The sequence below is a fragment of the Hylobates moloch genome, unplaced genomic scaffold (assembly GCF_009828535.3).
Source record: "Hylobates moloch isolate HMO894 unplaced genomic scaffold, HMol_V3 SCAFFOLD_19, whole genome shotgun sequence".
Classification (NCBI taxonomy): domain Eukaryota; kingdom Metazoa; phylum Chordata; class Mammalia; order Primates; family Hylobatidae; genus Hylobates; species Hylobates moloch.
Genome location: NW_026652294.1, coordinates 47862064 through 47887072, shown reverse-complemented (window position 1 = coordinate 47887072; position 25009 = coordinate 47862064). Strand labels below are relative to the sequence as shown.

General features: G+C 46.6%; 1 protein-coding gene across 6 annotated transcripts in view; it reads right to left on the bottom strand.

Moving 5' to 3' along the window:
• TEX2 (testis expressed 2) overlaps positions 1-17320 on the bottom strand; it is a 124012-nt gene extending 106692 nt beyond the window's left edge. For 5 of the 6 annotated variants that reach the window (XM_032138162.2, XM_058431658.1, XM_032138163.2 and 2 more), the window contains exon 1: positions 17206-17320. The gene's annotated coding sequence lies outside the window, so the exon portion shown is untranslated. Of the gene's footprint in view, positions 1-16766; positions 17028-17205 lie in introns of those variants that run through there. The other variant, XM_058431655.1, reaches the window with a different exon arrangement.
• Between the last annotated feature and the right edge of the window lie 7689 nt (positions 17321-25009).

Genomic DNA, 25009 nt, shown 5'->3' with positions numbered 1-25009 from the left:
CAGTGAGCCGAGACGCGCCACTGCACTCCAGCCTGGGCGACAGAGCGAGACTCCGTCTCAAAAAAAAAAAAAGGTATATAAAACAATCATACTTTGATGAGCAGAGCCCACCATCACAGGACACACATGAGGTTCATGAGGAAAGGAAGGAGTCAGTAACTGGCAACAGCAGATGTGTGTTCTGGACCAGCTGGAGGCTGCACGAGGAGAAGGCTGGACTTCTGGGCTAAAAGGGGTGAGCTGAGGCCCTAAGGCCTTCCAGGGAAGGGCAGGATCCACCTTCCAGAGTCACAGCACTGGGAGGACCAGCCTCCTGGTGCTCTGTCTACCTCAGGGACCCCCTTTTCTTGCTGCAGATAAGAATCATCAGACCTAACAGAAAAGCCAATGACGGGGAACAGATTATTCAGAATACAGAAAAAGGAAGAAGGCGGCAGCTGGGTGTGGTCGCTGATGCCTGTAATTCTGTAATCCCAGCACTTTGGGAGGCTGAGGTGGGCAGATCATCTGAGGTCAGGAGTTCGTGACCAGCCTGACCAACATGGTGAAACCCCATCTCTACTAAAATTACAAAAATTAGCTGGGCGTGATGGCAGGTGCCAGCTACTTGGGAGGCTGAGGCAGGATAATCGCTTAAACCCAGCAGGTGGAGGTTGCAGTGAGCCGAGATCGGGCCATTGTACTCTAGCCTGGGTGACAGAGCAAGACTCTGTCTCAAAAAAAAAAAAGAAAAGAAAGAAGAAGGCAGAGGAGGAAGAAGAGGAATAAAAGAGGCAAACCCAAGAAAAATAAAAAGAGATGCCCTGTGAAAACTCAGTAGGGTCCTGGTCAAAACAAATGGGCTAAGAAAACTGAAGGAGAAAATATCCTGGCACTGGATACCTGGCTAGAAGGACATGTATCTCCAATTCTCTCCCTCAAAGGTCTTCTAGGATTTGAGGGGAGTGGGGCTAGCAGTGAGGAAAGAGAATGTCGGGGCTCCAGAGATGATCTGGTTTGAGCAGTGAGGAGGCGGCCAGGCTTGCACACGGACCCCCTGCGCGGGGAGCCTGCAGTTCGCTCACCGATGTTGTCTGTGATCCAGGTTCTTCTACTGTGAATTGGTCTCTCCGTTCTAAAAAGTTGGCTTTAGAGCTTTTTAGATGAAAGATATGAGAGAGTTAGACCTGAAGTTCCTCCTTACCCTTTCTCAGTTGAGGGCTTCTTGAAAGCCTGATGAACATCAAAGATCCCTCCCTACCACACAAATATACATACACAAATATCCTCAAGATTTTGGGCCGGGCGCAGTGGCTCACGCTTGTAATCCCAGCACTTTGGGAGGCCGAGGCGGGCGGATCACGAGGTCAGGAGATCGAGACCATGGTGAAACCCTGTCTCTACTAAAAATACAAAAAATTAGCCAGGCGTGGTGGCGGGCGCCTGTAGTCCCAGCTACTAGGAGAGGCTGAGGCAGGAGAATGGCGTGAACCCAGGAGGCGGAGCTTGCAGTGAGCCGAGATTGCGCCACTGCACTCCAGCCTGGGAGACAGAGCGAGACTCTGTCTCGAACAAAAAAAAAAAAAAAAAAAAAAAAAGATTTTGCACTTGACTTTCAAGGAGACACAGATATTTCTCTTCCCCCTCCCCAAGATTAAAAAACCCAGATGTACAGAATTCATTACACTCTTTTGAATAGGAGGAGTAGGGTTTTAATCTACATCCCTTTGGATGGTGAGTGCATGGTCCTAGGGCATTTGGGCAAGACAGAGATAGCACGTGAAATCTCACTCGAGGAAGAGGACAGCCTTCTGGTGCCTCCCAAAGCTTTGCCAGCAATTTTACTCCTGGAACCAAGACTGTAGTGGGAAAACAGCTGATTACTTTCTAGACAATAAATAACCAATCTACTGAAAAACAAACTATAACTGCAAAACATACCTAAGTACTTTATGTTAGTGAGAGAAAGAATAAGAAATAATAAAGAACAAGAGAGAAAAAGAAAAACTGGTACACTAATTTATAAGCTATTAATTTGGGAGAAAAGAATCTATTTTATAAGAATTTTCCATGCTTAATGCTACTTAAAGAGTTAAAATACTTGCTTTAAGATTCTTCAAAGACCTTCCCTAAAAGGAAACACAAGATGGGTAAGGACCTCATTTTAAAGATTCACAGGAGGCTGACTCTCACCAGTGTCTGGACCTACCCAGTGACAGTCCCCGAGCATAGCCACTGTCTTCTAAGCAGTGTCATCCGCTGAATGCTGAAGGGATCACTGGATAAGCAGTCCATATTAACTAAATGCAGGTATAGCCTATTTTATAAGCCCTTTATCAGGCCTCAAAGAATTTGGCTTGAAATCATCCCAGTGGTTAGATGAGGGTTCCCATGCCAGACTGTAGGCTTCCTGCTTGTCTGTCAGGCACCCTCCCTCCCTTAGCAATAGCATCACACTTGAAAAGATGTCCCTGTGTATCCACATTGACAGACAGAAATAAGAACTAAAGGGCTGGCCGGGCGAGGCTCACCCCTGTAATCCCAGCACTTTGGGAGGCCAAGGAGGGTGGACTGCTCGAGGTCAGGAGTTCAAGATGAGCCTGGCCAACATGGCGAAACCCCATCTCTACTAAAAATATAAAAATTAACCAGGCATGGTGGTGCATGCCTGTAATCCCAGCTACTTGGGAGGCTGAGGAAGGAGGATCACTTGAACCCAGGAGGCGGAGGTTGCAGTGGGCCGAGATCACACCACTGCACTTGAGACTGGGCAACAGAACAAGGCTCTGTCTCAAAGAAAAAAAAAGGAAAAAACCTAAAGGGCTGACCCCAGGTACCTGCCCCCTTACCTACTGTTTACTGCTGTAAGAACAGGAAACCAAAACCTCATTCCAACTTTAAATACTGACTTAAGCACTTGTATAAACGAGCTCCTAAAGCAGAAAAACATCGTTTAAAAAAATTCCTCTTTTCCTTAGCTTGAATAAAGCACCCACCTCACTCAACATTAACCAATCGACAGTACAGCCTGCTCTGTGCTTACTCAGCAGTGTGTAGGGTGAGAGGCTAGGACACTCCACTGGAGCACTGTGGGAAGGAGCTGAGGAGGAGCTGGAAGGCAGTTCTGAGAGGGAAAATGGAGGCTAATGGTTCAGTTCTGGGACAGATCCCACAAAACGGCTAAAATGCTTATAGACCATAAGAAAGCTAGGCCGGGCGCGGTGGCTCACGCTTATAATCCCAGCACTTTGGGAGGCCGAGGTGGGTGGATCACGAGGTCAGGAGATCAAGACCACGGTGAAACCCCGTCTCTACTAAAAATACAAAAAATTAGCCGGGCGTGGTGGCGGGCGCCTGTAGTCCCAGCTACTCGGAGAGGCTGAGGCAGGAGAATGGCGTGAACCCGGGAGGCGGAGCTTGCAGTGAGCCGAGATTGCGCCACTACACTCCAGCCTGGGCGACAGAGCGAGACTCCGTCTCAAAAAAAAAAAAAAGAAAGCTCAAAAAAAAAAAAAAAAAAAAAAAGAAAGCTAAGTTTTAGAAATAGTGAAATTTGCAATTTCTGGAAGGCTTCTTTGGAGCTGTGGGTCAACAAATATATATATATGTATATATATATATAATTTGTTTTCAATTTTATTCTTTGAGATTAACACTTTGGCACTAAAAAATCATACAGACTTCTGGAAGGACCTCTTAACCATCCACCCCAGAAAATTCTGGGCCCTGCACTTGCTACACTTGCTGCCAAAACAACTCTATTATCTAACTCAAAAACTAAACTCAAGATGTGTTTTTTCTCTTCCCTAAGATTTTAGTACTCCCTGAAATAAAATTCACTTCAGGCTATTAGGGCTCCTCTGAACAATGATCACGGTCAGCCTTAAGACAAAAGCTAGGCTGACCAAATGAGTTTGGTTTCTGGCTCAGAGCATGATCAATAGCCATTTCTGCTGGGAGTTTTAGCCTTAAAAAAAAATTAATGTTCCTGCTTCACTATTAACCTACCCCATCAGGATCGAATACCACTCACCGTATCCCCACAGACATTAGCCTACCCTGGGAAATTAAAACAAAAGCAATTCCTTTCCCATGAGTTTTCAGCTACTGACTTATTTTCCATTTCGATCTTGCCCCTGAACTTAGCCAGGCAAAGAGGCTCAATCCCTGAGGGCAGCTCCTGCCAGGCTTCCTACAGCAGTTTCTGCTCCCAACTGTAGGTGAGGTGGATAGGAAATTGGGATGGCCACATCAGATCAGCCACTGTCAGGGACTAACTGTCAAGCAGTCACTTCTAACACACATCCGGGCACTGAGGATACCAAGATGGCTGCTGCTCCAGGTTAAGTGGGAGCATTTCCATCATTTTTATCAAAGGAAACAATAATAGAAGGTAGGAAATGCTCAGCCGTTAGTGAGCAACTTTAGTGAGCAGGTGCCAGCCGGCCTGCCTGAACAAGAGCTCTGTGCTTACTTCCCAGCCTCAGTCACAAGCTCCATTGCCCTCTGGACGGCTTTTCCTCATTTGTCATCATTAAGTCCAACACACACACTTCCCTCTACCTGCTCTCAGATGTAAAATTATCAGCAAGGTAGGGTTAGAGTTTACCACATGGTCCACTTGTAATAGACTTCACCTTATACAAACATCTGCACGGTCTACTACACCTGCCGGAGGCCTACTTTAAAATCTGTCTATGGAAAATAACACTGTCGTCTCGGTCTGGCAGGCAGCATCCTACAACAACATAACTTGCTCCCCTCTCACTTTTTGCCTGGGCTAGAGTGCAGTGGCACCATCTTGGCTCACTGCAACCTCTGCCTCCCAAGCTCAAGCAATCCTCCCACCTCAGCCTCCTAAGTAGCAGAGACCACAGGTGCACATCACCATGCCCAGCTAATTTTTGGTTTTGTTTTTTATTTTGTAGAGACTGGGTTTCACCATGTTGCCCAGGCTGGTCTTGAACTCCTGAACTCAAGGGATCCACCTGACTCAGCCTCCCAAAGTGCTGGGATTACAGGCTTGAGCCACCAGGCCCAGCTTTCCCCTTTCCATCATAAAAGGAAATGCTTTCCACCAGGTTTCCATGATCAGGGCACACAGAGTAAATCACTTACAGGATTTTCTTTGGGGGCTAGGTGTACCCCATAGTACTTTGCTCTAACTCCAATCCTAACAACCACCAGATGGTATTTGCCTGCCTGTGCTGTTAAGGTTTCCAGCACATGGGACATGAGCTGCTCACGCTCAGGCATGAACTTACAGATACCGGAGCCCCTCCCTTACTGGTGTTCCCAATCAGCTTTGGTGCTAGTTTCCACTCGAGAGTTCCGAGGCACCACTTTGGTACCTAGAATGCTACTAAGTCACACGGGTCTCCTCATTATCCGATTCTGTGATTTTCCTGTAGCCTTTTCTCTAATTACTATACATTAATACAAATTTCTAATTAATATAAAGCTTAAAGCCTTCTTAACTTGCAGTCTCCCAGAAAACGCATCACTCTAGTCTTCACAAAACAATCCTCTGGTTACCAGAGGTGCTGGTCTGGGGAACCAGTCCCTTCCTTCCAAAAGAACATTATCTTGGCATCAAATACTTCGATTTCCTATTCATAACTTCAAAGTTCCCGGGGAAGACCCAGGTTTCTCCTTTTTCCTTATGACATGTCAGGTGGACCTGATGAGCACTGGCAGGCTCCCCCACTCATCTGGAAGTAGCCCTCAGGAAGACAGAGAAGGGGGAAGCCTCCCCATCTCTGTGTAAACACAGCTGCCCAGCTTCTTTCCAACAGGGAATCCAGCAACAGCAGGAAGCCTCCCCTGCACAAGGTACAACCAGAATTCCCTCTTACTACTGCCTAGAGCCCTCTTTAGTGTCCACCAGGTAGTACCGGGGTCTACTCAGAAACACTTGGCAAACACTCCCCACAGGCAAAGTACTCTAGTTTGCTGATGGCAGTGAGGGAGGTCAGAGGGAGGAGAAAGGTGCAAATATGAGCAGGGCAGAATCCCTACCCTCCAGGAAGAGCGGAAGACTACTGCGCCCCTGGCTGTGGGCTGTATATGGAAGACTCCAACCTTAAGGTCTCAAAATGGAGCCTCATGCCAGTGCCTCCTGAGGCTGGGTGCAGAAAACCCATCCAGACAAGAGGATCAGCCTCAACTCCCATCCTTGCAACATGACGGGCAAATGCCTTTCAAGTCTGGGACAAGGGCATGGAACATGCTTTCTCAGAACATGTTTTTGTAGGATGCTCTAAACCCCCTGTACAGTTTTCATGATAGATCCCTGTGGACTCTTTCCCCCCATTTCCCTTCTGGGTTATTCTCTAAAAACTACTTAACCTCTCCAATAAATCCAAGTTGTTTTTGTCTGTTTTTGAGGTGTCACCCAGGCTGGAGTGCATGGCACAATGATGGCTCACTGCAGCCTGGACCTCCCAGGCTCAAGCAATCCTCCCACCTCAGCACCCTGAGAAGGACTACAGATGCACACCACCATGCCTAATTTTTAAATTTTTTGTAAAGAATTTAAAGATGGGGAGGTCTCCCTATGTTGCCCAGGCTGGTCTTGAATCCTGGGCTGAAGCGACCCTCCCACCTTAGCCTCCCAAAGTGCTGGGATTACAGGCGTGACCCACTGTGCTCAGCCATATAACCAAGTTTTAAAGAGAATTCCTCAAGTTGAGTTTCCCCTTGTTTTCTAATGTGGCTTGCACTCTTTCATTCACCCCGAAAATATTTAAGCAGCATGTTTAATGGGTCAGATACGAAGCTAGGTACTGGGTATATAACGCGGAGCAAAATCAACAAGGTCCCTGCCTTCTTAGAAGAAGGGGGAAAAGCAGGTATCTACAACAGAATATGTAGTGACAAACTGTGATGAGTGCTACAAAGGACAAGAGAAAATGGGGGTGGGGGTGAGGTAGGGAGTAGAGCTGTTTCCTGCAGAGGGTTCAGCTCCTAAAACGTCTAACTCCCTTCCAACTGAGAAGAGAAAGGTGGCCAGTGTGCCTGGAATACAATAAACCAGGAGAGACACAGAGGCCCAGGCTGGAGAAGGCAGGAGGGGCTAGATCACACAGCACCTAAACATGTTCAGAATGTAGATTTTATCCCACAGGCAACAAAGAAACCTTCAGAGAGTTTGAGCAAGGATGTGACATGATCATGTTAGAATTATTTATTATTTATTTGAGACAGGGTCTCTGTCACCCAGGGTGGATGCAGTGGTGTGATCACAGATCACTGTGGCCTCAACCTCCTGGGTTCAAACAATCCTCCCACCTCAGTCTCCTGAGTAATTGGGACTACAGGCACAGGCCACCACACCCAGCTAATTTTAATTTTTCTTCCTTTTCTTTTTTTTTTTTTTCTGTAGACAGGGTCTCACTGTGTTGCCCAGGCTGGTGTCGAACTCCTGGGCTCAGGCAATCCTCCCACCTCAGCCTCCCCAAGTGTTGAGATTACAGGTGTGAGCCACCATGCCCGGCCATGTTAGGAATTTTTAAAAGACCACTCTGACTGCTGGGTGGTGAAGAGATTAGAAAGGAGTAGAGGTAGATGAGGGCAGGTCAGTGAGGGGCTGCTGGAGTATTCCAAGCAAAAAGATGGTTGTTTGCACCAGACTAGAACAGTGGCAGAGAAGCTTAAGAGAAAAGAACCATCCAAGAGACGTTTATAAGATAAAAATCAGCAGTATTTGGTGCAGGACTAGATAAGGGCGAACGGAGGGAGGTCGAGCTTGCATTTGTAGTGAGGAGAAATGTCAATTACCTCTGGCAGAAAGCACAGGCTGAGCAAACTCTGCAGCTCACTGGCACTGCACTTCCCTTGGCACCTATTTTTCAGAATTGCTAGAAAAATTTCAAGCCCATCTCTTATTTACTCCTAAATCTATTCCTGAAACTGTCATCCACTTTTAACACATTTATCAAGCATCTATTATGCTCTGGGGATAGAGAGGTGACCAGCAGCTCATGCTCTCTGCGTCTGTCTTCTTTGAGCCCCTGGGTGTTGCCTAGAGGCAGCCTCTAAACCCTCCTGGCAGCAAACACAACTCCCAAAGCTGGGGCTCATCTTACCTTCTGAAACCTTCATACAAGCCACTTAACAGACACCTCTCTACCTCTTAGAGACATTCCGCAATGCAACAAGCAGCTTGAGTTCTTTTCACTCAGAGATTCACTCCTCATTTCATAATATTCTGAGCCCCAGGAGACATCATAGCATCAAATCAAAACTCCCCAGGTCTTTGAGCCTTGCTCTTAAAGGAAGATCATGAGTCCCACCAGGCAGTTCTTCCTTCTACTACATAATCAAACTCCTTTTCTCTAAAATGTACTGAGTTTGGAACCTACATGCGACTTGTGCCCTTTGATTTGTTGCCCAGATTAGTTTGTGCTGGGTTCTATCCTATCACCGAGAATGGTGGTTTAATAAACTTTGGAGCTATACTGTCCAATATGGGCACATGGAACTATTTAAATTAAAATTAAAGCTTGGGTTTCAGCTTAATTAAAATTAAAGCTTCCAATTCTCAGTTGCACTAAACACCTTTCAAATGTTTAATGGTCTGTTGTACTATGATGCACAGAGGCACTGCTACAAGGTTGTTTGCATGTTTGATTTGAATTTCCCCTTTACAAAATAAAAATGAAATTCAACATACAGTTAACTTGTGTCCTGTTTCATGCTACAAGTGAATACTATAAATTGAACTTAAAGTAACATACGCCACTAAAATACTGCTTCTTAATCAGTTTCAAAGTTTGGGTTTTGTGTAAAATTCATTTGCTAAGAATGTTTGAAAATAACCTGTGACTTCATCATGGGCTCATAATTGTATAAAGCCACTGTGGACAAACACTGTCCTTTTTTGTTTGTTTGATTTTTAGAGACAGGGTCTCACTCTGTCACCAAGACTGTGGTGCAGTGGTGCCATCATGGCTCACAGCAGCCTTGAATTCCTGGGCTCAAGCGATCCTCTTCCCAGCTCAGCCTGCCAAGTAGCTAGGACTACAGGTGTGTACCACTGCGTCTGGCTTTTTTTTTTTTTTTTGTAGAGGCAGGGTCTCACTGTGTTGCCTAGGCTGGTCTCAAACTCCTGGCCTCAAGTGATTCTCCACTTCGGTCTCCCAAAGTGCTGGGATTACAGGCATAAGCCACAGCACCTGGCCTTTAAAAAAAAAAAAAAAAATGTACCTTGCACACTGCCCAATACAGTTGCTATTTAGTAAATACATAGACTAACTGGTCATCTTGAAAGCACTCTTAATTTTATATGGGTACTTCTCATAGACAAGTCTATAAGAGGTTTCCACTAAATGTTCATTTCAGATTCTGAATTTCAACTACCTAACACCAGCCCTATAATTATGCAGTGTGCAGGCATTTTTTTCTCTAGAATATCTACCAAATGATTTTATAGTCCAAAGACACATTTATACTGTGACAGAAAATCCACCAACAATGCTTCATTGTGGAATTATCTTGGAACAAGGTTAGCAAAAGTTGACAATTATCAAAATTGAGTAATAGATGCCTGATATCCATTACATTATTCTTTACTTTTGTGTATTTTTAAAAAAATTCCACAGTAAAAGATATTTTGAAAAAGTTAGTCAATTATATACAAATTTGATGAGGCCTCACACATACTTTACAAGATAATTATAACTTTAATATGGCTGGGTTCATAGCACTTTATTGACTATCCCAAGCCAGTGACCTGTTTTATGAAGTCCTCTCCTTGTATGGTCCTGAGGTGTGGTTGTTCCTTTGAATGGGGAAACATCATCAAATCTCGCTGGAGATGGGGTTCAGGCAGGTTTTGCACACAGCAACTCCGAGTTGTCATGTTTGACCACCTGGCTGTAAGGCCAGTAGTCTCTGTCTCCTCTTATCAGGAAAAAAGGCTAAAGATCTCCTGCCGCATCCAAACACTAAAGCAAACAACTGCAGCCAAGAGCAGAGGAAGAGCTGCTTCCAGTCCACCTTGCTCCACACTGAGCACTGCACCCACCACAGAGATGCCTACAGGTAGGGCCAAGTCTCCCAGGTACAGGTGCTGAATGCTTAGCACACCACAGAAAGTCCAACATAATCTACCTTAGAATGCCTCCATGGATACACCTACTCAGCTGTCTTAGTTTTACCTTCTGCCCTATGGTTATGCTACACATGGAATCATGGGAAATGCTGACTAAGAAGAGAAACTCATCCACTCGAAGTCAAGTTCCCCACAGCCCTGAGAGTCAGCAAACCCTACCCACAGTCCTTTCTGTACATGCCAGGCATGGCTCTCAAGGCTCATTCAACCCTCAAAGCTTCTTGGAGGTGGGAAAGTGAGGCAAAAGAGCTTAAGAAACTTCCGGAGGCCCCTCGAGCAGTGTCTGGTTGCCAAGCTTCTGCTCTCCCTGCTACACTATGCTGCCTTGTGACATGTCCTCTGCAGACTGGCACCTTCTGAGCCTGCCCTTCCCATATTCCCCTCTCTGCCCCTCTGCACAGCAGCCAGACATCCACGTTGCTCCCTCTCTTGAAATGCTCTGCCCAAGACCCCCAGTTGCTGGTTTCTTCCTTTTCTTTCTTGGTGCCCTGTTCTTTTCCTTCAGAGGAAGGAGATTTTACATACATTACAATCCAATATATATGATGCATATGTCTATTGACTTGTTTGTTGTCTAGACTAGATAACGTGCTTTGTGCAGGAAGGAACCACATCTGTTTTGCTCCCCATCAGATTTCCAGTGCCAAGCACAACACTTGGCCCTGGTAGATGCTCAAATACTTGCTGAATGACAATCATTGTTCAGTCAATCCTTTCAGTAAAAAGATTTTTAAATTCTCTATTTCGAGCCTAAAATAATAAATACAACCATCTATAAGAATACAGCCCAAAAGACAGCATGAGGTCCAAGAAAGGACTGAAAATTGAATAAGAAAACAAGCCAGCTTATGTCAGCTTTGAATAGCAAGAGAAATGAAACTTATAAAATGCATATTGGGATTCTGAAAGGTTATTTGCAGGAGCAATCCAACGAGGTTTTAATCTCAAATCCTAAATAAGCTTATGACTGAAGCCAGCTCCTCTTGCCCAGTGCTGCTTTCAACTGTTAGAATAAGCTGGGGAGGCACTTAATGTGTTTGTTGCAATAATCTTCTTAGGGAAAAGCCCTTAGAACCAATATTCCAGGCAAATCCAGCAGACAAAGGTTACCTGGTTGTTTCAAAGCCCACCCACATTTCCCATTCTCCCAGCTTCCACACAGAAAGGTTAGATTCTTCTCTCAATAGTCCCATTTATGCTCACAGTGACCTGGCACATGGCTTTTGTTCACCAAAGAAAAGCCTTTCCTTTCAAGGACTTAAGTCTTCTGCAACTCCCATAAGAGTTAATTCTTTAAATTTAACAAAGTTCTCCCAATACAAGTAGTCCCCACTTATCCGCAGTTTCAGTCACCCATAGCCAACCAAGTTCTGAAAATATCAAATGGAAAATTGCAGAAATAAACAATTTGCAAATTTTAAACTGCATGCCATTCTGGGTAGTGTGATGAAATTTCTCACTGTCCAATCCCATCCTGCCTAGGATGTGAATCCTCCCTTTGTCCAGCAGATCCAAGCCGTAGGCACTACCTACTCGTTAGTCACCTTTAGTTGTCTCAGTTATCAGATCAACCTTCACAATATTACAGTTCTTGTGTTCAAGTAACCCTTATTTTACTTAGTAATAGCCCCAAAGCATGAGATTAATGATGCTGGCAATTTGGATATGCCAAAGTGAAGCTGTAAAGTGCTTCCTTTAAGTGAAAAAGTCAAACTTCACAACTTAGGAAAGGAAAAACATCTTGTACTGAGGTTGCTAAGATCTGTGTTAAGAACGAATCTTCTATCTCCGAAAATTGTGAACAATATGTGGTTTGTGGTTGTTGTAACCGTTCTTCTTTTTTTTTTTTTTTTTTTACACGGAGTCTCACTCTGTCACCCAGGCTAGAGTGCAATGGTGCAATCTTGGCTCACTGCAACCTCTGCCTCCCGGGTTCAAGCGATTCTCCTGCCTCAACCTCCTGAGTAGCTGGAACTACAGGTGCACGCCACCATGCCTGGCTAATTTTTTGCATTTTGGTAGAGATGGGGTTTCACCATGTTGCCCAGGCTGGTCTGGAACTCCTGAGCTCAGGCAATCCACCCGTCTCAGCTTCCCAAAGTGCTGGGATTACAGGTGTGAGCCACCACACCCGGCCCAACTGTTCTATTTTATTAGTTATTATTGTTAATCTCTTACTGTGTCTAATTTATGTATTAAACTTTATTATAGGTATATTTGCATAGGAAAAAAACATGGCGTATATAGGGTTTAGTACTATCCACGGTTTCAGGCATCCAGTGGGGAGCAACATAAGCCAGCATTCTAGGCCCAGGTATCAGTCCTTGACCTTGCTGTATAATCTTGGAAAGTTATTTAACCTTTCTGAGCCTCAGTTTTCTCATCTTAAAATAAGATTGATAATAGTATCTACTATTCATAGGGTGGTGTAAAGTTTAAAGGTAGGAACAGTGCCTGGCACATGATTCCCCGTAAATGATAGTTATTTATATTGTTATCACCTGCCTATTGTTTTGGTTCTCAAAGCACTATCACAAACACCTGAGACTTCAAAAGTCCTGAAGACAATCATTTTCTTTCAATCATTTAATTTCTCAGATTCTTAGATTCATAAACTCATATAATCTACGAGACGCTGGCAGTGGGGGATGGCACTAAGAAATCACCTCTTCATTTTGGAAGACAGACTCTTTTTTTTTTTTGAGACAGAGTCTCGCTCTGTCACCCAGGCTAGAGTGCAGTGGTGTGACCTCGGCTCACTGCAACCTCCACCTCCCAGGTTCAAGCGATTCTCCTGATTCAGTCCCAAGTAGCTGGGACTACAGGCATGTGCCACCATGCCCAGCTACTTTTTGTATTTTTAATAGAGCCAGGCCGGTCTTGAACTCCTGACCTCAGGTGATCTGCCTGCCTTGGCCTCCCAAATTGCTGGGATTACAGGCATAAGCCACAGCACCCTGTCCTGGAAGAGAGTCTTTTAAAAGTCCAAATTAGTGAAGTGATGTGCAGCTGGTATCCTGCCTCGCTGCCCAGTGCAATTTTGGGTGATCCATGCAGCCATTGGGAAATATGTTTCTGATGGTGAAGTGGGGATGACAGGTGAAACTGTCAGGACTGTAGCCTCCTGACTCAAAGTCTAGTGTTCTCTCCACCTCACCAATGCCAGTCAACGGCTTCTGAACTTTCATGACCTCCCAGCATCCCTCTCATTAATGGTGTTTCATGGACATTTCACACAGTGTAATTAAGCATTATAAAGAGTTTGGAAAGGAGCAACACAAAATCTTGTATAACCTATGAGTTGCTTTAAAACTCACATGTAAGAATATTCACAACAGCGTGGGCTTCCAGTCTTCTTATTACAATATTTACTTTAAACTTGGGATTTAAAGTTGACAAAGACTTTAATGAATAGGAAGACAAAGGGAGCTGTTTGTCCATGGCTCGTTAGCTCCTGAAGTTAATGCTTCTCACAGGGACAAGAGTCAGCCAAAGGATAGCGCTCTAGGCAAATTGGAAAATGTTCCTCCAGCCACAAATCATGGATTATTGCCTGGGCGTTGAGTGGCAAATCTTACAAGATGCTTCCCAGCTTTTCCCAGTTAACCATTCATCCTGTCAGTGGACAGCATGACTTGTTATTGAGTGCTCACTAGAACCAGGGACATGAGTGATCTCATTTAATTCTTACAACTACCCATAAATAATATACTACCCTAGTTCATCTAAGACCATTGACTATAAGACACACTGTTATTTTATGTGCCGGAAAAGGAAGCCACTGCCGACTACCAGTCTAAGACCCCATACAAGATGCTTTTTTTCCCCAGGAATGTTAACATTACATAAATTACACTGTCTTAGCATTGTTGAAATGGGAATATTTTCCCACTTTACAGACAAAGAAACTGAGGTACACAGAAAGAGAAGTAATTTACCCTTAAGGTCACAGAGCTGGTAGGCAGAGCACAAGGATACAGACCCAGCCAGTCCAGTCACCTTTCCATGGCAGTAAAAGATTTCCCAACAGCCTCGTGAATTACTCAAAACTGCAGTTGGCAGAGACAGACACCGGCATCTAACTCTGGCTCCAGCAGGAGCACAGGAGCTCATTAGTGCAGCAATTCTCTGAACATCTCTGAACCTGATCACTCTGAACATGTCCACTCAAGAGGGCACTGCAAGAGACATCTCTAATAAACTGCCATTTCTCTCCAGGGAAAAACAACGTGGTACAATGGAAAAAGCATGTTTTGTTTGCTTGGACACAGGGTCTTACTCTGTCATCCAGGATGGTCTCAAACTCCTGGCCTCAGGTAATCCTCTTGCCTTGGCCTCCCAAAGTACTGTAATTACAAGATGTGAGCCACTGTGCCTGGCCCAAAAAAGCACGTTTTTTGAATCAATGTCCTAGACTGACATTCTTGCTCCACCATCTAACCAGCTTGTCACCTTGGGCAAGTTACTGATTTGCTCTGAGCCTCGGTTTCCTCTTCTGTAAAATGAGGCTATCACATCTCCCTTAGAGAGCTGCTCTAGGACTGGAGAGGATATACACATAAGGGGCAGAAAACAGTAACTGGCTGAGTTGGAACTCAACAATGCTCTCTTTTCTATACTAGTCTTCTGCCTTGGGACAGAATCAAAGAATAAGCATTCCCTGTGACCTCAGCAATTCCCAAGGAGACCTTCAGGAGATAAGGATCAGACAGAAGAAAGTAGACCCTGAGGGATATTCAGGCAAAGAAAATGAACTAGAAACACCTAGAGAACAAGAGACAGTGTGTGTTTAATGAACTTCCTAACTCTGAATGAATGAATTGATAAATGGAAAAAAAGAAAGAACAGGCACTTTCCATCAAAAGATACCAGTCAACAGACGTGAGGATTAATATAATTTTATATTGAACCTGACACAGAAAACTGGTCTTTGAAGATTCAGTTTGATACTGAAAGTAATCTACAGTGAGGAGAATTTCCCCATTGCTCTGCTCTCATATTAAGTAATAAACTGTGCAGTTTTCCCCTCTTTCCTCAACAGATTCAGAAAACCTTCCAGAAAACAGGAGCTTTTGACTTGAAGGAAAGGCAACTAATATGGCATACAGAAACAAACTCTTCATCCTTTAAAAACAAAAAAACCCTCCATCATATCTATAATGTCTAGTGGTTTCTGGCATACAGCAAAATTATTAGTATTTTAATAAATAATTTCTTTTTTGACTCCAGGCAACTGCTTTTTGTCCAAAATATGCTACATATTTATTCTATCTAAAAGCCTAATCTTTCCTGCTTCTTCTCCAGAAGCATTCTAACATAATCTCTAATAATGAACATTATGTTTGGTATATGCTGTGTCTAATCTTCTCACACGATGACATAACTTGCTCTTCAAACCTCCAACAATCAGCCCAAACCAAACTCCTGAATTTTTCCTCCCTCCTCGTCTGTCCCAGCCCCTGGGTTGCTTGTCAGTAGACTCAATTACCACTATCTTCTGATCTGAATCAATTTGTTAATCTCCTTCCTCTGGGGCACAGTGCCTTTTACTGGAGATAAACATGCAGGCAAGTTCAGTTCACCCAGAGCCCTCCACATCCTCTCCCTCCAAGCCTTCACACTCCCAAAGGGGCCCAGAAAAAAAAGAAAGAAATGATATGGCAAAATCCCACTCTATCCACATCACCTCAGGAGGCTTGTTTTCCATAACTTTAGACCAACTACCATTTTTGGGGAGAATCTGAAAGAATATTGCTTATGGGCTGGGTAAGAGCTAACAGAAATGGCAGTTTCATTCTTCCAATATGAGACAAGCGTCTCTGTGTGACCCAGCTCTAAGACTCACAAACCTAGACTACTCAAACGCCCCATACTCCAGACTTCAAGGATAACCTGCCCTCCATTTTTCCTTATTGTTTTCCATATAAAATTCACTCGTTGTTTCCCCTCCAGCTTACACCTGGTTCCTGAAATGACTCCTTTGAACCCTCTGAGAATCCTCAAAACATGTAAAAGGCTCATTCCTTTTAATGCATGTGCAGAGTGGTGATGGTGTGAAGACGCTGGCACTTCAAAAGTGAATGTGGCAGGAGCCCTGCCCTCAAGGAGCCCACGATTTTCCCTCAACTCTAAAAAACGATGTCCTCCCTGGGCAGTGTCTGTAAAATACAGTGACAAAGTACTTCATACCTCTGGAGAAAGAGCGAGGGTGGAAACAGACTTTGCCCTTACATTTGACGTCCTGTAACCATAACAACCGATGGTTTAAGTAACTATCAACCCACTGAGGGGCCAAGTTTTCCAAAAATCGTTTTAAAAAGGGGAAGACTCCCCTGCACCAACTCCCATGGCAGCCGTACGCTCTAGGCAGCGTGTGGTGCAATGTGGCCAGCCGTTCCCCGCCTTCCCCGGTCCCACCGTATGGTTTCCGTGCTCAGCAGCCAGCAGCGACGGCGTCCACGGCCACACCGCCTCCCCGCAGGGCACCTGGCGCTAGGCCTCAGCCCAATGTCACTTGTTAACCTTCTGATCCCCCGGATTTCGGCACGCCGCTGCCTCCCTGCTAAAGCACACAAACCACTCCACCGCTGCCTCCCTGCTAAAGCACACAAACCACTCCACCGCCACCCGCGTTCTCCAGGAGTTGGAGAAAAACCACCGGGGCGCAGACAACCTCTGACAGATTCGAGTAAAGTAACTGCGGTTCTCGACTTCCGAGCATTTCGCGTCGCCTGTAAGGGGGGCGGCAAGAACCCGGGGCCCCATTCATAAAATTGCAAGCCGTTTTCCTCTAGTTTGCGCGTGACGGTGCCTCCCTGCCCGGGGCCGGAGACTGCAGGCTGAGGGGACGGGGCCGGCAGCTCCTCCCGCCGGAGTCGAGCCCGAGCCATCCGGCGGGGCCCCGAAGGAGGGATCGCCCGGGGGCGTCGCGGGTGGGCGTCCCCGTCAATACCCAAACCGTGACAGCGGGGTGGGGGGCCGAGCCCCGCCACGCCAAGGGCCGCCGGACCCGACCGGTACTCTGAAGCCCGCGGGGTCGATTCGCGCCCAGCGCGGGCCTTATCCGCGGGGCGCTCCCTCCACCGCCCCCGCCTGGCCCCGAGACTGCTCACCCAAGATCCTCTGGCTGCCTCATTGTACTATGCCGGCGCCCGTGCTCCCGGCTGCCGCGACTCCGGCTTCGGCTGGGGAACCGGCCGCGGTCCCGCCGCCCTGCCGCCCGCCCGCCCCCGGGCACACGCCGCCCCGCCCCGCCGGCGGACCCGCCCCGCGCCCGCGGCCGCCGCCGCCAACCAGAGGGCGCGGGGGCGGAGCAAACGGCACGCCAGGCCTAACCAATCCAGTTCTACCGCGCGCCGAGGTGAGGCCGCGGAAATGGGTGAGCGAATTGTCAGGTCTGTTAAAGGGGCCACCGCCCTTGGAGCTAGGTTGAGGAGTGGTGGGGAGGGTTACCTGGAAGAGCCCCAGGTGAGAGGGATAAGAGCTTCACTCTCCCAACGGGGCTGCACACTGTCCCCAGCTCTTTGCACTTCTTAATTTCCTCTTCCTGCAGTCTAGCAGCAACAAGTGCCCTTGAGACGAGGGCTGGGGGTTGAGGTGGGGTGACTGAGGCTCGGAGAATCAGGGGTATCCCCCTGGGCAAATTCACTCGATTTGCATTTTAGAGGGCCATCAGACATATCTGTCTCCATCCAACTGCAGACATTGATTTAAAAAGGCAAATTCCCAGTTTCCCCCATTATGTACTTCCCCCACCTGACTACCACACTACCACATCCTATCCTGAACTAACTCTGTTACTAGTTTTTTTGTTTGTTTGAGACGGAGTCTCGCTCTGTCGCCAGGCTGGAGTGCAGTGCCGTCATCTGGGTTCCCTGCAACCTCCGCCTCCGGGGTTAAAGTGATTCTCCTGCCTCAGCCTCCCGAGTAGCTGGGATTACAGGCACGCGCCACCACGCCCAGCTAATTTTTGTATTTTTAGTAGAGACGGGGTTTCACCATGTTGGCCAGGATGGTCTCGGTCTCTTGACCTCGTGATCTGCCGGCCCCAGCCTCCCAAAGTACTGGGATTACAGGCGTGAGCCACCGCGCCTGGCCACGAGTTCTTAGAGCTTAGAACTTATCTAGTATTAACTGCTTATTTTTAGAGAGGCAATATCTGAGGCTCAGAGAGGTAAAGTGACTTCTAGAGGTAAATTCTCACTTAGAATGAGCTTCCTGGGATGGCAATGCCCATTGTGCATTTATCTTCTGTGAACCTGGGTTGGCTGGCAGAAGCACTGGCACATAGGGAGAGTTCCCCCTTCCCCTGTAGTCCTTGCCCCTCTGCACTTCCCACCCACCACAAGAAAGGACCAAGGCAACAAACAGATGCGTCCGTGTGTCTCCTGCATTAGTGGGTCCCAAACGTCAGATCTTCAACGTCAGATCATCCTGGAGGGTTTGAAGATCTCTAAGTCCCACCCCAGAACCTGTAATTCACTAAGTCTGGGATGGCCTTCGACACCCCTCCCTCCAGGTGATTCTAATGCAAGTGGTACAAGGACCACACTAAGGTGCATATTTTGAGTCTATCATAGTCATGAAATTCAAATTCAACTGGCAAAATGAAAGCCAAACTCCTTTCATCCTCCGAATTAGTAATATGGTTGGGAGACTTGCTAGTAAGGGAGGAGGTCACCTACTAAGATACTCAGAACAGAATAAGTCATGCCAAGAACTGAGTGTAGAAGGGCACTGAACCCAGATGAAACAACAGCTGAAAGTTTGAAATCCTCAAGCAGGAAGATTTGATGCCTCAAGCGGGGGGAAGCCAGGCTAGTTCTCTGACTCGTGAGACAGTGCATAAATATCTTAATGGCAGACATACTCCTGCTCACCACCAGGCCCAGTCATAATCCCAGAAGAATTCCCTGCTACTCTGGTGCCTCATTCCAATGCCAGCAAGCCCTGCCTACCCTCCTGGCAACATTTCTCTCCCCTTCCTAGTATCCCAGATACCTGTCTGACCCAGAAGTCACTGCCCTCAGACTTGAAGATCAGTCCCCTCACACCTAGATCTTGCAGGTCTAGACACCTGCCTGCCCCAGAAGTCATTGTCCTCAGACTTGGAGGTCAGCCCTCGCCCCCTAGATCTTGCAGCTCAGCTGCCTCCCACACAGATCTCGGGCTCTTGGAATGGCCTCCACACAATAACCCTGTATGTGCTGTGATTTCTGATGGATGTTGTGTTGCCAGGGACAACTCTGCGCAAGGATTGATCAGCCTCATGAGAATGCAGTCTCTGGGCTGCAGGCATTACTGCCTGGGATCACCACTTGCTTCTATTGCCCTTCTTAAAGGAAAAAGAATTCATGTCCCAACAGGAGAGATTTCCAGTTGTGGTTATCTGGAAATGTGCAACAAAGGCAGTTACCAATGGAGACACAGCCTGAAGCTCTCCTTGGCCACATCTTCAGCCCCCTGCCTCAGGGAGAGAGAGAGAGAGAAAGGGCAGGGGCCCTGGAGCTGCCCCTTGGAAAGGTCCTTGGAAGCTGGCAATGTGCCTCTCAGAGTGCCCACCAACCTCCTTTCCCTACCAAGCTACACAAAAGTGTTAAATTAATTAATACATTACCAACCAGATCTCAAACTAGAAGCCAGTAAGATCCAGCATGAACACTTAGAAGAATCCCTTCTTTTTGAAATGTGAGGAATTTGGATGCATTGAAAAATAAATGACATATCATAACACAATAATGTTTCCTACGTATTTTTTTTTTTTTTTTTGAGATGGAGTCAGCCTCTGTCATGTTGCCTAGGTTGGAGTGCAGTGGCGTGATCTGGGCTCACTGCAACCTCCGCTCAGGAGGAGAGCCCAAGAGTTTGAGACCATGTTGTCCAGGCTGGTCTCAAACTCCTGGGTTCAAGCAATTCTCCTGCCTCAGCCTCCCCGAGTAGCTAGGACTACAGGAACGTGCCACCACACCCAGCTAATTTTTTTTATTTTTTTTATTTTTAGTAGATACAAGGTTTCACCATGTTGGCCAGGCTGGTCTTGAACTCTTGAGTTCAGGTGATCTGCCCACCTCGGCCTTGGCCTCCCAAAGTCCTGGGCTTACAGGTGTGAGCCACTGCGCCCGGCCTGTTTCCTACCTATTAAGAGGTTACTATGTGCCAGGTACTATGCCAAGTCCCTGGCACATACTAGTTCACTGAAACCTTACAGTAACTCTTTAGGGTAGATATGACCATTATTTTCTCCTTTTTATGGATGCAGAAACTGAAGTTCACAGATTAGTGATGTGTCCAAGATAGCAGGGCTAGTTGAAGGAAGAGCCAACAGTTCATGACCGTAACCACCAGGCTTTTTTGAGATGGGGTCTTGTCATGTTGCCAGGGCTGGTCTCAAACTCCTGGGCTCAAGCGATCCTCCTGCCTCAACCTCCCAAACTGCTGAGATTACATGTGTGAGCCACTGTGCCTGGCCCAAATCATGCTTAAAAGAGTGATTTTAGAGCTTGGCATCCGTGACTCATTGTAGTGACCTCTGAAAAAGGTTAGGGATTGTGATGCTAAATTCAGATATCAAGCAAGATTCCTTACTTTGTCCCCCAGATAGCTACTCTATATGTATAGCATGTACAAAGTGATCTAAATTTTTTCACCTAGAGTAGGATCTTAAGTTACAGAAATGCAAGCCCAAGCTAATACTCTGCCCTCTTTCTCTACCCCCACCCCCTCAACCCTCATGCCAGGCTCTCTTGAAACCCAGGTTTCAACTATCAGGTTAAGCCCACATAGGTTCTGATATACTTGAAAGATTCCCAATTATTGCATTTCAAGATAATCCCTATTTTCTCATCAATTTCTAAACAAACCAAAAAATGCTCTAAGATTTTTTTGTTTTTGTTTTGAAACAGGGTCTTTCTCTGTTGCCCAGGCTGGAGTGCACTGGCACACTCATGGCTCACTGCAGCCTTGACCTCCTGGGCTCCAGTGATCCTCCCACCTCAGCCTCCTGAGTAGCTGGGACTACAGGCACGCGCCACCATGCCTGGCTAATTTTTCTCTACTTTTTGTAGAGATGAGGTCTTGTTGTGTTGTCCCAGGCTGGTCATGAACCCCTGGGCTCAAACGATCCTCCTGCCTCGGTATCCCAAAGTGCTGGGATTAGGCATGAGCCACTATGCCCAGCCTAAGATTTTTAATTCTGTTTTTGACATTGCACTCTTGGAGATAGAAATGGTTAAGTACAGAAAACCAAAAAGTTGATCCACTTGTACATCTAACAAAGATTAGGGATCATTATGCCACAAGCCACACCATTAATGAGCAATCACTGTGCATTCAGTACCAGGTGGTGGGCTGAGTACTGGGGATAGAGATGAAGGCACTTGTAGATGCTAGATCTAGTAGAGAAACTGACACGTTGATAGACCATTATAGGCTTCCTTAGAGGGAAGCCCAGGAGCCGTGGGGACGCAGAATAGGCACTTAGAACCCCTGGGGAACCCAATAATGTTTTTAGGGGTGGCCAGATTAAGGTCATTATGAAGAGAAGCCAGAAAGTTTACAAAAACCCAAGCAAGAGCTGCCAAACCCAAGGGAGAAGAGATTTAAAGAGAGAGCAGTCAACAGCAACAGATGCCTCAGAAGGGTGAAATTAGAAGAGGCCTGAAAGTATGCTTTGGGATTTCAAAATTAAAAGATTAGGGTCATTGACACATGCAGCATAGATGCGGCTGGAAATGTAGAGGCTCCCTAGAGCTGGGCTGAGGAGAAGAGCTAAGGAAAAAGAAGAATCAGCCAGGTGCAGTGGCTCACGCCTGTAACCCCAACACTTTGGGAGGCCGAGATGGGTGGATCACTTGAGGTCAGGAGTTCGAGACCAGCATGGCCAATATGGTGAAACGCTGTCTCTACTAAAAATACAAAAATTAGCCAGATGTGGTGGTGCATGCCTGTAATCCCAGCTACTCGGGAGGCTGAGGCAGGAGAATCGCTTGAACTCGGGAGATGGAGATTGCAGTGAGCTGATCACACCACTGCACTCCAGCCTGGGCAACAGAGTGAGACTCCATCTCAAAAAAAAAAAAAAAAGAGAGAAGAAGAGGAATGAAGAGACGGTGCAGTGGAGGACTGATGGGATAGGGTCCAAGGAGGCCCAAGGGGACAAGAGAGTGGCCCTGGGTCAGAGTTGGAAGCAAAGTCATCTCTCAAGAGTGGGTGGGAAGGGGATGACAAAGGGCTTTGAGGGGAACCGTGAGGGTCTGGAAAAGCCACCAAGAGGAATGAAAGTGGGAGCTGCCTGATGGAGAGGGAGGATTCTGGGAGACCAATGTGTTTGTGGTGGCACCAGGTCTACAGAGTTGGATGGATGGCTCTCTGGGGCTTGGCCACAGAAGCCAGGTATGGAGAATCCAGGGTTAGGGATGGACAGACAGGAGAAACACCAAACAGTTGGGGACACTGACAACAGGGTTGTTGAAGTGATAGGTCATGGGTTCCATGCTGGATAGGAAATCCAAGGGAGAGGGGATAGATGGGAGGAAATATGTGGTGGCAGGAAAGGTGAGAGGAAGCAGACTTTGTTCATTGGTGAACCATTCCGAGTGATGACAAGGTCAGGTGCGGCCACAGAATTGGAGTTTCTAAAGATGCTCAACTCCTGGGTTTTCTCTTCCCCTGGTTCCTTTATGGGAAATAATCAATCTGAGGACTGGGCAAGCCTCCAACACTTTCTTTTCACTCTGCACCAGCACTGGGACAGCTCTCCAAGATCGGAGGCAGGGGGAGAGCCTCATTCGTGACTGGTTTTCCTTCTAAAATAAAAACCTGTTTATAATCAGTACTCCCACCACCTTTGAGATACGAGCATTTGTGGGAAGGGCTCCTTGAGGGACGTCATCAGGGGCTTTAGAGATGCCTCAAGTGGTGGATGCGCTCACAAGAATAATTCCCTGCCATAATGGGGCAACAGACTGTGGTGATGCCCATTATTTACTTTGCCAGTTAGCATGTGAGGCCTGAGGTTATTAAATATAAATGGCTCAAAGCTCTGTCATCCAAGGCCTGCTGGGGAATGGTGGCTTCTAACTGATGTGGAGCAGTGCCAGGGTGGAATTTCTAAGGAGAAAGACTGACATTTTCCTCCCTTTCTGTCCTGATTCTGCGCCTTGCCTCTCAGAGCCTTCCCAACACTCTGCACAGAGAAGGAATATGCCTTTCAGCAGATACTCCTTTGCTCTCTTGATGACCTTGACATTGCCCGCCATCTTTGTAGCCTTCCAACCACAAGGTCCTCTGCTCCTGACTACCATCCTCCTGCCTCCACTCCAGCACGGGAAATCCAATCTTGAGCTTGCCTGGAATCACCCCCAAACATGATTCTAACTCCAGGGACAGAGGGTCAGCAGCACAGCCAATGGATGACAGCCCCAGCCCTGCAGCTAGGGCACCTCTCAGCTCCACCAGAACACACCACCCCTTAAATAGCAGAAGTGGAAGGGCTCAAACGGCCATTTAACGACATATACATCCACCCAAACACAGAGGAAGGTTGGGTGTTTTTTGGTTTGTAACCTTGAAAAGGTGATTTATACACCCAGATATAGAGTACTTAGGAATAAGCGGGAGATGCCGACTCCCTCCCGGGTTGTTCCACAGAATTGTGAGTGGAAATGGTGGAATTGCTAGCTTTCATCGTTTCCATATGGTTACTTAGCACCCATTTTCTGATTTAGAAGCAAAGATATTTGGGTGAGAGTTTAGGCAAGGAAAATGTTTGGATCTGTGAGAGTTGCCCAGAAAACAGAGCTTGAGACAAAAGCTTGTGTGTGAATACACTACTTGGGGGTGTGAGCCCAGGGAGCATAATTGAGGCTCCGGGAACCGATGCAGGGAGGGAGGCAGAAGCACTTGAGTGTGTGTCACTGGGGTGGCCACATTCCTGGCTGCTTGATTTGGAGGGGACTATTTGAGGACTGTAAGAAGTGTCTCAGGACCCGCCCCTGGGGTAAAGGGGAGGGCACTTACCCACTGGCCCCTTCCCCATAGGTAAAAGGCTCTGCACGCCTGCTTGAGCCGAGCTTCGAGAATGCACTGGCTTGGCACTGAATGTGTTCCAGTGCTTTCTAAGCTGCAGTGTCAAAAGAGATGCCCTGGGCTGGGGTTGAGAGATGGCAGCTGCAGGCCTGAGGCAAGATACTGTCAGTTTACACCTGCCAGAGCTGCTGGGAACATTCATAGTTCTCACTGCCACAGCAGTGGCTGGAAGGATCTCAGAGGGTGTTTAAGAGGTGTGTGGTACAGACTATTTTCAAAAAGAGGGATAAATCTGGAGCCAAAAAAGATATCTTGAGTTAAGATGGAAGGATATAAGCTATCAAATGTCTTTTAATGTTACAGTATTCTTTTAGGGAGGCAGCATTAGGCTAGTGGCTTTGAGGTCTTTTCAACCTGGGCTCAGATTTCGACCTGGGTTTAGGGTCCACTTCTATTGTTTCTGAGTTGCGTGACCTTGGAGAAGTTATTGAACTCCCCTGAGCCCCTCATCTAGAAATTGCCGATGTCCACATCCTACGTTTTTGTAAAGATTGTGTATGTAAATTGCTTAATATAGCATCTTTACATAATAGTTGCCCAATTAATGGAAGCTGATGTTTTTTACTGTAGAGAAAATTACTGACCATGGAATGTAAGGCATGCAGGAAGACAATGGGGTGATGTGCTCAAGCCTCAAAAATCAAAAATAGAAGTGAAAGAAGATATCATATGGTTGCAGGAAACCAAAAAGACTTCTAAATGTTCCGAACAACCAAGCAGCTTCTATCTACAATGACTACGTATCCTGGCATTTCCAAGATGGCATCCATGTGAAATATTCTCTCTGGTTGTCCCAGTACGTAAACTCATATTTGAGAGGCAGTCACCTCG